This window comes from Mus caroli, unplaced genomic scaffold (genome assembly GCF_978045245.1).
Source record: "Mus caroli unplaced genomic scaffold, Mus_caroli_1 scaffold_3, whole genome shotgun sequence".
In the NCBI taxonomy this organism is placed as follows: Eukaryota; Metazoa; Chordata; class Mammalia; order Rodentia; family Muridae; genus Mus; species Mus caroli.
This window is the reverse complement of record NW_028227258.1, coordinates 70567501-70580522: the sequence shown is the minus strand read 5'-3', so window position 1 is coordinate 70580522 and position 13022 is coordinate 70567501.

The following is a 13022-nucleotide window of genomic DNA, read 5'->3' as shown; positions in this document are numbered from 1 at the left end:
TATTTACATTTTCCTGATGATTAAGGTAGTTGAACATTTTTCAGGTGCTTCTAAGCCCGTCAGTATTCCACAGTTTAGAGTTCTTTGTTTAGCTCTGTACCCCATTTTTAATTAGGTTATTTAATTTTCTGGAGTCCAACTTCTTGAGCTCTTGTATATATTGGATATTAGTCCCCTATCAGATTAAAGATTGGAAAAAAATCCTTTCCCAATCTGTTGGTGGCCTTTTTGTCTTATTGACAGTGTATTTGCCTTACAGAAGTTTTGTAATTTTATGAGGTCTCATTTGTCAATTCTTGATGTTACAGCACAGGCCATTCCTGTTCTATTTAGGAATTTTTCTGCTGTGCCCATATCTTCAGGGCTTTCCTCCACTCTCTCCTCTATAAATTACAGTGTCTATGGTTTTATGTGGAGTTCTTTGATCCACTTAGACTTGAGCTTTGTACAAGGAGATAAGAATGGCTCAATTTGCATTCTTCTAAATGATAACTGCCTGTTGTGCCAGCACCATTTGCAGAAAATGCTGTCTTTTTTTCCACTGGGTGGTTTTAGCTCCCTTGTCAAAGATCAAGTGTCCATAGGTGTGTGGATTCATTTCTGGATCTTCAATTTTATACCATTGATCCACCTGTCTGTAGCTGTACCAGTACCATGCAGTTTTTATCACAATTGCTCTGTAGTACAGCTTGAGGTCAGGCATGGTGATTCCACGAGAAGTTCCTTTATTGTTGAGAATAGTTTTTGCTATCCTAAGTTTTTTGTTATTCCAGATGAATTTGCAAACTGCCCTTTCTAACTCAGTGAAGAATTGAGTTGGAATTTTGATGGGGATTGCATTGTATCTGTAGATTGCTTTCGGCAGGATAGCCATTTTTGCTATATTAATCCTGCCAGTCCATGAGCATGGGAGAACTTTCCATCTTCTGAGATCTGGTTTAATTTCTTTCTTAAGAGACTTGAAGTTCTTATCATAGAGATCTTTCAATTTCTTATTTAGAATCACACCACAGTATTTTATATTATTTGCAACTATTGTGAAGGGTGTTGTTTTCCTACTTTCTTTCTCAGCCCATTTATCCTTTGTGCAGAGAAAGGTCATTGATTTATTTGAGTTCATTTTATATCCAGGTATTTCATTGAAGCTGTTTATCAGGTTTAGGAGTTCTCTGGTGGAATTTTTAGGGATCTATCTATCTATCTATCTATCTATCTATCTATCTATCTATCTATCTACCTATCATCTATCTATATATGTATGTATTATCATATCATCTGCAAATAGTGATATTTTGACTTCTTCCTTTTCAATTTGTATCCCCTTGATCTCCTTTTGTTTTCTAATTGCTCTGGCTAGGACTTCAAGTACTATATTGAATAGGTAGGCTGAAAGTTGGCAGCCTTGTCTAGTCCCTGATTTTAGTGGGATTGAATCTAGTGTCTCTCCATTTAGTTTGATATTGACTACTGGTTTGCTGTATATTACTTTTATTATATTTAGGTATGGGACTTGAAATCCTGATCTTTCCATTACTTTTATCATGAAGGGGTGTTAGATTTTGTCGAATGCTTTCTCAGTATCTAAGGAGATGATCATGTGGTTTTTGTCTTTGTGTTTGTTTATATAGTAGATTACATTGATGGATTTCCATATATTAAACCATCCCTGTACCCCTGGGATGAAGCCTAAGTTTTTATGATGAATGATCATTTTGATGTGTTCTTGGATTCGGTTTGCAAGGATTTTACCGATTATTCTTGCACTGATATTCATAAGGATAATTGGTCTGAAGTTCTCTATCTTTCATGGGTCTTTATGTGGTCTAGGTATCAGAATTATTGTGGCTTCATAAAATGAATTTGGTAGGGTACCTTCTGTTTTATTTTGTGGAATAGTTTGAGGAGAGTTGGAACTAGGTCTTCTTTGAAGATCTGATTGAACTCTGCATTAAACCCAGCTGGTCCTGGCCAGTTGTTGTTGTTGTTGTTGTTTTTGTGAGATTATTGATGACTTCTATTTCTTTAGGGAAATGGGACTGCTTAGATTGTTAATATGATCTTGTTTTAACTTTGATACCTGCTATCTGTCTAGGAAGTTGTCCATTTTATCCAGGTTTTCCAGTTTTGTTTTTTTTTTTTTTTTTAAGTATATACTTTTATAGTAGGATCTGATGATGTTTTGGATTTCCTCAGGTATTGTTGTTATGTCTCTTTTTTCATTTCTGATTTTGTTAATTAGTATCCTGTCCCTGTAACCTCTAGTTAGTCTGGCTAAGGGTTTATCTATCTTGTTGCTTTTCTCAAAGAACCACCTCCTGGTTTGTTTGATTTTTTTGAATAGTTCTTTTTGATTCCACTTGGTTGGTTTCAGCCCTGAGTTTGATTATTTCCTTCTGTCTATTCCTCTTGGGTGAATTTGCTTCCTTTCATTCTAGAGCTTCTAGGTGTGCTGTCAGGCTGCTAGTGTATGCTCTCTCTAGTTTCTTTTTGGAGGCACTCAGGGTTATAAGTTTTCTCTTAGGACTGCCTTCATTGTGTCCCATAAGTTTGGGTATGTTGTGTCTTCATTTTCATTAAACTTAAAAAAGTCTTTAATGTACTTTTTATTTCATCCTTGACCAAGGTATCATTGAGTAGAGTGTTATTCAGTTTCCACGTGAATGTTGATTATTTATGTGGTTATTTTATTATTTATACTGTTATTTTTGATCAGCCTTATTCCGTGGTGATCTGATAGGATGATTGTGATAATTTCAATATTTTTGTATCTGTTCAGTCTTGCTTTGTGATGAATTATATGGTCAGTTTTGGAGGAGATAGCATGAGGTGCTGAGAAGAAGGTATATCCTTTTAGGATAAAATGTTCTGTGGATAGCTATTAAATCCATTTGTTTTGTAATTTCTGTTAGTGTCTTGTTTCTCTTTTTAGTTTCTGTTTACAGGATTGGTGAAAGTGGGGTGTTGAAGTCTCCCATTATTGTTGTGTACGGTGCCATGTGTGCTTTGAACTTTACTAAAGTTTATTTAATTACTGTGGCTGCCCTTGCATTGAGAGCACAGATATTCAGAATTGAGAATTCACCTTCATAGATTTTTACCTATGATGAGTATGAAATACACCTCCTTGTCTTTTTTTGATAACTTTAGGTTGGAAGTCAATTTTATTCAATATTAGAATGGCAACTCCAGCTTGTTTCTTCGGACCATTTGCTAAGAAAATTGTTTTCCAGTCTTTCACTCTGAGGTAGTGTCTGTCTTTTTCCCTGAGGTGCGTTTCCTCTAAATAGCAAAATGGTGTGTCCTGTTTGTGTAGCCAATCTATTAGTCTATTATGTCTTTTTTTGGGGAATTGAGTCCATTGATATATATATATATATATATATATATATATATATATATACACACACACACACACACACACACACACATATATACATATATGAATGACACAGACACAAAGAAAGAGATGAATATAGGTGTTATAGGTGTATTTATCCTTTATGATATATTTTAGACTTACAATATGACTTAAAAATTCTCATACCTAGTTTTAAGTTGTATTACAAAGTCATTTATTAAAGACAGCATGAAACTGACACAAACTAGCTATGAAGATCCAATATATGTTTCATTATCTAATATATTTTTAAGATTTTTAAGTTTATTTTACTTACAGTGATGTTTTACTTATATATATATATGTCTATATACCATGTATATTGAATGCTCACAGAAACAGACAAAAGTCACAGGGATCCCTGGAATTGGAATTACAAATTGTTGTTAGCTACCAAGTGGGTTCAAGGATCTGAATCCAGGTCCTTTAAAAGGGAAGAAGATGCTTTTATTATGTATCTGTGGCTTGGAATAACATACCTGATTTTCAAAAAAGTGTTAAACATGGTAATAGGGGAAATAAGCCTATTTGTATATGGCTCTATGAAAATTGTATATCTACATATATGAGAAATAATTGGATGCTTATATTTATTCCAGATCAATAATTAATACTATATATTGGATTCTATAAGATCAATGCTCCAACATGAAAACTGATATAGGAACAGATTGGGATATTCATTTGAGATATAAGGATATGCAAGGGAAATGTGAGGAGATCATTCAGTGCTAAATAAATAAGGTCAGCTATTGACAGGTACAACCTCATGAAATTAAAATTAGTCTATAACACAAGGTATGGTATTAACTGGATTAAGACATAGCATGCAGGATGGGAGAAATTTTTCTAAAAAAATTACCAGTGTCTATAATATAAATGACATAAAAACACAACCAGTATCAAGAGAAACGAGGCAATAAGAGAGTAGGCTATGAAATGGAGTACAGTGTTCTCAAAAAAGAAATATATAAATGCCCAATCTATAATCAAAGAGATTGCAACATCCTAGGTTCTAAAAAAATTAAATAAATAAAACTGAAACTATTATTGTGGGGATTGTCTTGATTAGATCATTCTTCTTCTAAACTTCTGACATAATACCTTTATTAGTTTAATTCAACGCAGAATTTCCCAGGTAAAGTGGGAAAACAGTTCTTTGGGTTGATGATACTATACTTCATAGAACGAAAAGGCTAACTAAACACCAAGATTCATCCCTTTTCTTTGTTTTCTGATGACAAATTGCAATGTGACCAGCTGCCTGATTCTCCTACCACCAGGACTTTCCCACCGTGATAGGTAATATATGGAAATAGAAGCTAAAATCAGCCCTCTATCCTTATGTGAGTCTCTTCAATATATTTCATCAAAACAATCATATGAACTAACCACTACCCCCAGTGCTCCATTCTCTAGCTGCCTGTGTAACAGAAGATGGCCTAGTTGGCCATCATTGGGAAGAGAATACCCTTGGTCTTGCAAACTGTATATGCCCCAGTACAGGGGAATACCAGAACCAAGAAGTGGAAGTAGGTGGGTAGGGGAGCAGGGTGGGGGGGTGTATAGGGGACTATCGGGATAGAATTTGAAATGTAAATGAAGAAAATGCCTAATAAAAATTGGAAAAAAGTAACTAATACTAGAACATAAAATTGTTGACATAAAAATGTTGGTGTATGTACCTGTATGCTTGTGTTTGTGATTTTGCATGTGCATGTCATTTAAAACAGGAATGACTATCTGTTGGCAATGTAAAATGGGAAATGGCCAATATGAGGTGAATAAGGATGTTCTGGGGATAAAACTGTGAAAGTCATTAAGATCATGTTTCAAAATGGAGTATAAGAAGGGATGCCAAAGTTAAACCAGCTTAGGTATGGGAAGGATGGAAATAAAGATCTGGAGGAAGGTGACAGGAAGAGAAACAAAACTAAGCATATGTTCTGTACAATAGTTCTCAACTGGCTTCTGTTTTGTTAAATAGTCTACATTAGGGATAAATGGTTGACTCCATCTGATAATTCCTGAGTACAATGTAGAAGATAGGTCTGGCTCTTACCCTAAGCTCCAGGAACCCGGAAATAAGACTCACACTCAAAATATACTTAGAAAAACCTTGGCTGCAGCATTGGGCATTTTCTGACTAGATCATAAAATAATATAACTGATAATTTTAACCTGCATTCTGACACATGGCTGGTTAACTCTGTTCAGGTAGTATGCATCTACTTATGCACATCTTCCTGGATGGATCTCCCAGCCTTACACATTCTGAGAATTAATTTCTGGCTCCTAGATCTTCCAAATCCTTTTTCCTGCCAAAGTCATAGGCCATCAGATTTATTACTAATAGTTTTCACATCCACACTTACATAGAATATTCTTTATATACTACAGTAAACCATGTTCCAGGATGTCCTCGGGGCATGAACCAGAGACAGAGAGTCATATTGCAATTTATACTTAAAATCACACCAACTATGCATACTTGTGAGCAATTTCATCTCTCAGACATTTTGATATGGCAAGAATCACCCTAAATCTGAGCCATTCTTCTGATGTCTTCTCACACGAGGACATGTGCTAAGGTCCTGTTATGACATTCTGGTACTGAGGTGGGTCATAGAGTCATTCAGACAGAAGTTGATGACCTCTGAAAATTAATTCTCCCTCATTATTCCAGTGGCCAGAGCTGAAGACTCCTAGTAATTTACTCTCTTTTGCTGACCTGAGTCCAAAAGCTGATGGCTTCTAAAAATTCACTCATTCTAATAGCAGTAGCATATTAGGAAAATAAACTTAATTACTTGGCCACTTCATTCATTAACTCAGGAGCCTTTTCCTGAATGGTCAAGTTTCTTAGAGCATAGTACCATTTTGTAAGTCAAAGAGAAAGAAAAGTTGTGTTCATGCACATAGAATTGAACAGGCTAAATGGCCAGTTTCATTCATTTCAAATGTGCACTTACATAATTATAAATATAGATACATACATACACACACACTCACACACACACACACACACATATATACATACATATATATATAACATATATTTTAAAGATTCTACTTTATGTAGAATCCACAGAATATCTATATTAATATATAGATTCTGAATTAGACTGAGAACTGGCAGCTTTATAGAAATTCCACAAAATTCCATTATCCCATTGGGACTCCAATGACTTCCTGTATTGTGAACTGAATAGCAGCCATATTCTTTGCTTTCTCGTGAGGAAATATAAGTAGATTTTGTCTATCTGGACCACAGCTTAAAATCCTTTCTTATAGTATATTTAAGAACCATATGCTTTAAGGAGCCTTGACACTTTGTTGCCTCTCTTGTATACTGAGTTCATTTTTACTGATAAAAGCCAGGTGCCATGGAGACAGGTCACATGGTACTACTATTTGGGGGATTTTAAAGAATCTCTATACTGATTTTCAGAGTGGCTACATTGATTTACATTCTTAACAATGAGATATAGTATTGATTTTTACAGAAGGGATTATTGTTCATTACCATGGTAATTTCTAATCAGTGTGGACTGGGATCAAATGTTGAAGCACTTAACATATACTATTCCATAATAGCCAGTGATGCTGATGGTTTTCATGTATTTATTACCCCAGTTTACTCTCCCATTTGAAAAACATCTCTCTAGTTCATTTGACTAATCACCTACTTGGTTATCTGTTCCTGTATTGTGTAAATATTTTGTAGTTTTCCTGTACTCTATTAATGCCTGGTCAAAGAAGAATTGCCAAAGCTTATTGTTATTAAGCAGACTGTCTTATTGGTGTCATGATTTCTTTGTTGTGATGAAATGTATTTATTTAAAGCAATTCCACTTGCCAATTCTTTCTATTATTTCAGAACCAGGCAATGCTTCTCAGAACATCATTTCTTAATCCTATATCTTTACAGTTAGAAGCAAAATGATAAAGACAATCACATGAAACAATTATAAACAGTGTAGCAGTGAAAAAAAGAAGCACAATCTGTGAAAAAAGGAAGTCAAAAACATTTCCTTGGTTTTGAAACCTTCCTATAATTATAATAAAAGAATCAAAATTTTATTATTTCATTTTCTTGTATGTTAGCACACTAATTTCAGTGCTGTGTGGGACCCTTGGATCATCTCAAGGGAAAAGGAGGAATCTATTTCAGAGATTATATTCTGAATGCACATAGGCCATTTAAAGAAAATTACTGTGTGAATATGAGTATAATATTGAGATATAAGGGAGCAGATTATTTGTGTGCAATAAACTAGACTATTGGATATTAAAGAGTTTGGTCTTTTGAAGGAAACCAATTAAGAAGGCCAGGCTGCATCAACTTTTAAGGATTTTCACAGACTGTGTATATTATTTACTTTCCTATTTGCTGTTATAAAACACAATGATCAAAGTGATTTATAGAAGAAGGGTATGATAAGGATCCTTGTGCAGGGAGTTAAATTTCCAACACTATTACTGAGAGAAAGTATGGTAACAGGCAGTCATGATATGTGGAGGAGTAATCTGTGTGCTCATATTTTAAACCCAAGAGGAAAGCAGGGGCTCACTAGATGTGGCACAAGGTTTTAAGGTTTGAGATGTTGTTTCTAATGAAATAATTCCATGAACAATACCACATATCCTAAACTGACCAAACAATATTACAATACCATTTTTCTTTGGATTGACCTTGACCTTAGATATCTGCATGACTCTGTCTCCTGAATGGTGGGATTAAAGACCTAAACCAACATGCCTAGACCCAAGCTTTTCATGATGAATATGCTGCAAGATCCAGATCAAAAAGTTGTGTCATCCCATGTCTATTTGACACAAAACCTTTATCTCCAATATGTGCAAGTGAAAGCAAAAACCAGGACATAATACTATAATTATCTATTTTCAAATAAAAACACACAAACAAGAAGCTTACCTGGGTGGGATCTTGCCCCAAAGACACCAATGCCTTTATCTGTTTATCTCCTTGAACACAGAATTTCACTACCTTGCACTTCCTGGTGCACTGTGTTCTTTGAACCATACATTTTATATTTTTTCACTCTCAGCTTGTGGTGCTTGATGAAAATACGTTACATGAGATTACCCAAGTGAGCAAAGTCTCAGCTGGATGTTTCTGAGACATTGTCAAAGCAATTAATCAAAGTCTCTTCACCCTAGCCTCAGGAAGGCTCTTCAGACAAGGGCAAATTAAGCCAAACTCTTCACCAAAATCTCACAAGAACAGTACTGAGACTACATATTAACATTATAATCCTTTAAAACTCTTGAGCCAGGCCCCACAGTTCAAATCCCATTCTAATATCAAATAAAATTGACTTCTAACCCAAAGTTATTAAAAAAAAAAGACAAGGGGGGCACGTCATACTCAGCAAATGTAAAATCTTCCATGATGAGAATTGAGAATCTTCTCAATTCTGAATATCTATGCTCCAAATGCAAGGGCAGCCACATTCATTAAAGAAACTTTAGTAAGGCTCAAAGCACACATTGCACCTAAAACAATAATAGTTGGAGATTTCAACACCCCACTCTCATCAGTGGACAGATCCTGGAAACAGAAAGTAAACAGAGACACATTGAAACTAACAGAAGTTATGAAACAAATGGATTTAACAGATATCAACAGAACATTTTATCCTAAAACAAAAGGATATACATTCTTTTCATCACCTCATGGTACATTCTCCATAATTGACCATATAATTGGTCACAAAACAGGCCTCAACCGATACAAAAATATTGAAACTATCCCATGCATCCTATAAGATCACCATGGACAAAGGCTGTTCTTCAGTAACAATATAAGTAATACAAAGTGAACATTAACATGTAAAGTGAATAACACTCTTCTCAATGATACCTTTGTCAAGGAAGAAATAAAGAAATAAATTAAAGACTTTTAATGTTTAATGAAAATGAAGCCACACAATACATAAACTTATGGGACACATGTAAGCAGTCCTAAGATGAAAACACATATCTGTGAGTGCCTCCAAAAAGAAACTAGAGAGAACATACACTAGAAGCTTGACAGCACACATAAAAGCTCTAGAACAAAAGGAAGCAAATTCACACAAGAGGACCAGATGGCACGAAATAATAAAACTCAGGGCCTAAATCAACCAAGCAGAAACAAAAAGAAATTGTGAGCGAATCAACCCAACCTGTAGCTGATTCTTTGAGAAAATCAATGAGATAGATAAACCCTTAGACAGACACACTAGAGGGCACAGGGATAGCACCATAATTAACAAAATCAGAAATGAAAAGAAAGAGATAGCAACAAAACCTGACAAAATCCAAAATAGCATCAGATCCTTCTACAAAAGGCTATACTCAACAAAACGGGAAAACCTGGGTGAAATGGACAGTTTTCTAGATAGATACCACATACCAAAGTTAAATCAGGATCTGGTTAATAACATAAAGATTCCTAAAACCCCTAAAGAAATAGAAGCAGACATTAATAGTCTCCCAAACAAACAAACAAACAAAAAAAGCCCAGGATCAGATGGGTTTCGTGTATCTATCAGAACTTCAAAAAAGACCTAATTCCAGTTCTTCTCAAGCATTTCCACAAAATAGAAACAAAAAGTACTCTACTAAATTCATTCTATGAAGCTACAATTACTCTGATACCTAAGCCACATAAAGACCCAACAAAGATAGAGTACTTCAGAAAATTTTCCGTTATGAATATGGATGCAAAAATACACAATAACATTCTTGCTCAGGAATCCAAGAACACATCAAAACAATCATCCATCATGATCAAATATGCTTAATCCCAGGGATGCAGGGATGGTGTAATATACAGAAATCCATCAGCATAATCCACTATATAAAAAACTCATAGACAAAACCCATGATCATCTCGTTAGATGCTGAGAAAGCATTTAACAAAATCCAGCAAACATTCATGATAAAAGTCTTGGAAAGATCAGGAACTCAAGGCCCATACATAAACATAACAAAGGAAATATTCAGCAAACTAGTAGCCAACATCAAACTAAAGGGAGAGTAACTCAAAGCAATCCCACTAAAATCACAGACTAGATGAGTCTGCCCACTTTCTCCCTACCTATTCAATATAATACTTGAAGTCCTAGCCAGAGCAACTAGACAACAAAAGGAGGTCAACGGGATACACATTTGAGAGGAAGAAGTCAAAATATCAGGATTGTCAGATGATATGATAGTATATATAACTGATCCTAAAAACTCCACCAGAGAACTCCTAAACCTGATAAACAGCTTCAGTGAATTAGCTGGATATAAAATTAACTCCAACAAACCAATGGCCTCTCTCTACACAAAGGATAAATGGGATGAGAAAGAAAGTAGGAAACAACACTCTCCATAACAGTCACATATAATATAAAGTGCTTTACATATTTCTAGAGTGAAATATCTTTATGATAAGAAATTCAAGTGTCTGAAAAAAGAAATCAAAGAAGATTTCAGAAGATGGAATGAATGATCCCCATGCTCATGGATTGGCAGGATTTATATAGTCAAAATGATATCCTGCCGAAAGCAATCTAGAGATTCTTTGCAATCCCCATCAAAATTCCTACTCAATTCTTCACTGAGTTAGAAAGGGTAATTTGCAAATTTAATAGGAATTAAAAAAAAAAACTAGGATTGCAAAAACTATCCTCTACAATAAAAGAACCTCTGGTGGAATCATCATGCCTGAGCACAAGCTTTACTAGAGAGAAATTCTGGTAAAATAATTCATGGTACTGGTACACCTACAGACAGGTAGATCAATGGAATACAATAGAAGACAGAGAAATGAACCTAATAAACTATGGTCACTTGAATTTCACAAAGGAGCTAAAACCAATAGGTTGAAAAAAGACATTTTCAACAAATGGTGCTGGCTCTTCTTGCGCTTATTAAGTAGAAAAATTTCCTTGTGCAAAGGTCAAGTCAAAGTGGATTAAGGAACTCCAAATAAAACCAGAGACACGGAAACTTAAAGAGGAGAAAGTGGGGCAAAGCCTCGAAGATATGGGCACAGGAAAAAAATTCCTGAACAAGTGAGCAATGGCTTGTACTGTAAGATTGAGAATTGACAAATGGGACCTCATAAAATTGCAATGCCTCTGTAAGGGAAAAGATAGTTTCATTGAGACAAAAAGGCCACCAGCAGATTGGGAAAATATCTTTACCAATCCTAAATAAGATAGGGTACTAATATCCAATATGTATAAAGAACTCATGAAGATGGACTTCAAAAAAATCAAACAACCCTATTAAAAATGGGGTACAGAGCAAAACAAAGAATTCTCATCTGAGGAATACGGAAGGGCAGAGAAGAACCTGAAAAAATGTTCAACATCCTTAATCATCAGGGAAATGCAAATAAAAACAACCCTGAGATTCCAGCTCACACCACTCAGAATGGCTAAGATCAGAAATTCAGGTGACAGCAGATGCTGGCAAGGATGTGAAGAAAGAGGAACACTCCTCCATTGTTGGTGGGATTGCAAGCTGGTGCAACCACTTTGGAAATCAGTTTGGTAGTTTCTCAGAAATCTGGACATAGTACTACAGGACAATCCAGCATTTACTCTCCTGGGCATATAACCAGAAGATATTAAAACTTGTAAGAAGGACACATGCTCCACTCTGTTCATTACAGACTTATTTATAATAGCTACAAGCTGGAAAGAACCCAGATGTCCCTCAACTGAGGAATGGATACAGAAAATGTGGTACAATTACACAATGGAGTATTACTAAGTAATTAAAAACAATGAATTCATGAAATTCTTAGTTAAATGGATGCATCTGGAGGATATAATCCTGAGGGAGGTAACCCAATCAGTAAAGAACACACATGGTATGCACTCACTGATAAGTGGTTATTAGCCCAGAAACTGAGAATATCCAAACACAATTTGCAAAACACGTGAAACTCCAGAAGAAGGAAGACCAAAGTCTGCATATTTTGCTCCTTCTTAGAAAGGGGAACAAAATACCCATGGAATGAGTTTCAGAGTCAAAGTTCAGAGTTAAGATGGAGGGAATGACCATCCAGAGACCGGCCACCCAGGGTTCCATTCCATAAACAACCACCAAACCCAGACACTATTGCATATGCCAGAAAGACTTTGCTGACAGGACCCTGACATAGCTATCTCTTATGAGGCTATGCCTGTGCCTGGCAAATACAGAAGTGGATGCTCATGGTCATCTATTGGATGGAACACAGTGGCCACAGTGGAGGAGCTAGAGAAGGTACCCAAGGAGCTGAAGGTGTCTGCAACCCAACGGGTGGAACAATAATAATAACTAACAAGTACCCCCAGATCATTTGTCTCTAGCTGCATAAGTAGCAGAAGATGGCCTATTTGGCCATTAATGGGAACAGAGGCCCCTTGACCTTGCAAACTTTATATGCCCCAGTACACAGGAATGATACAGCCAAGAAGTTGGAATGGGTGGGTAGGGGAGGCAGACAGGGGTGGGGGAAGATATGGGGGACTTTAGGGATAGCATTTGCAATGTAAATGAAGAAATTATCTAATAAAAAATTTTAAAAAATTTCTAGTATTAACCATGCCAAAAAAAGTCCTCTATCACCATC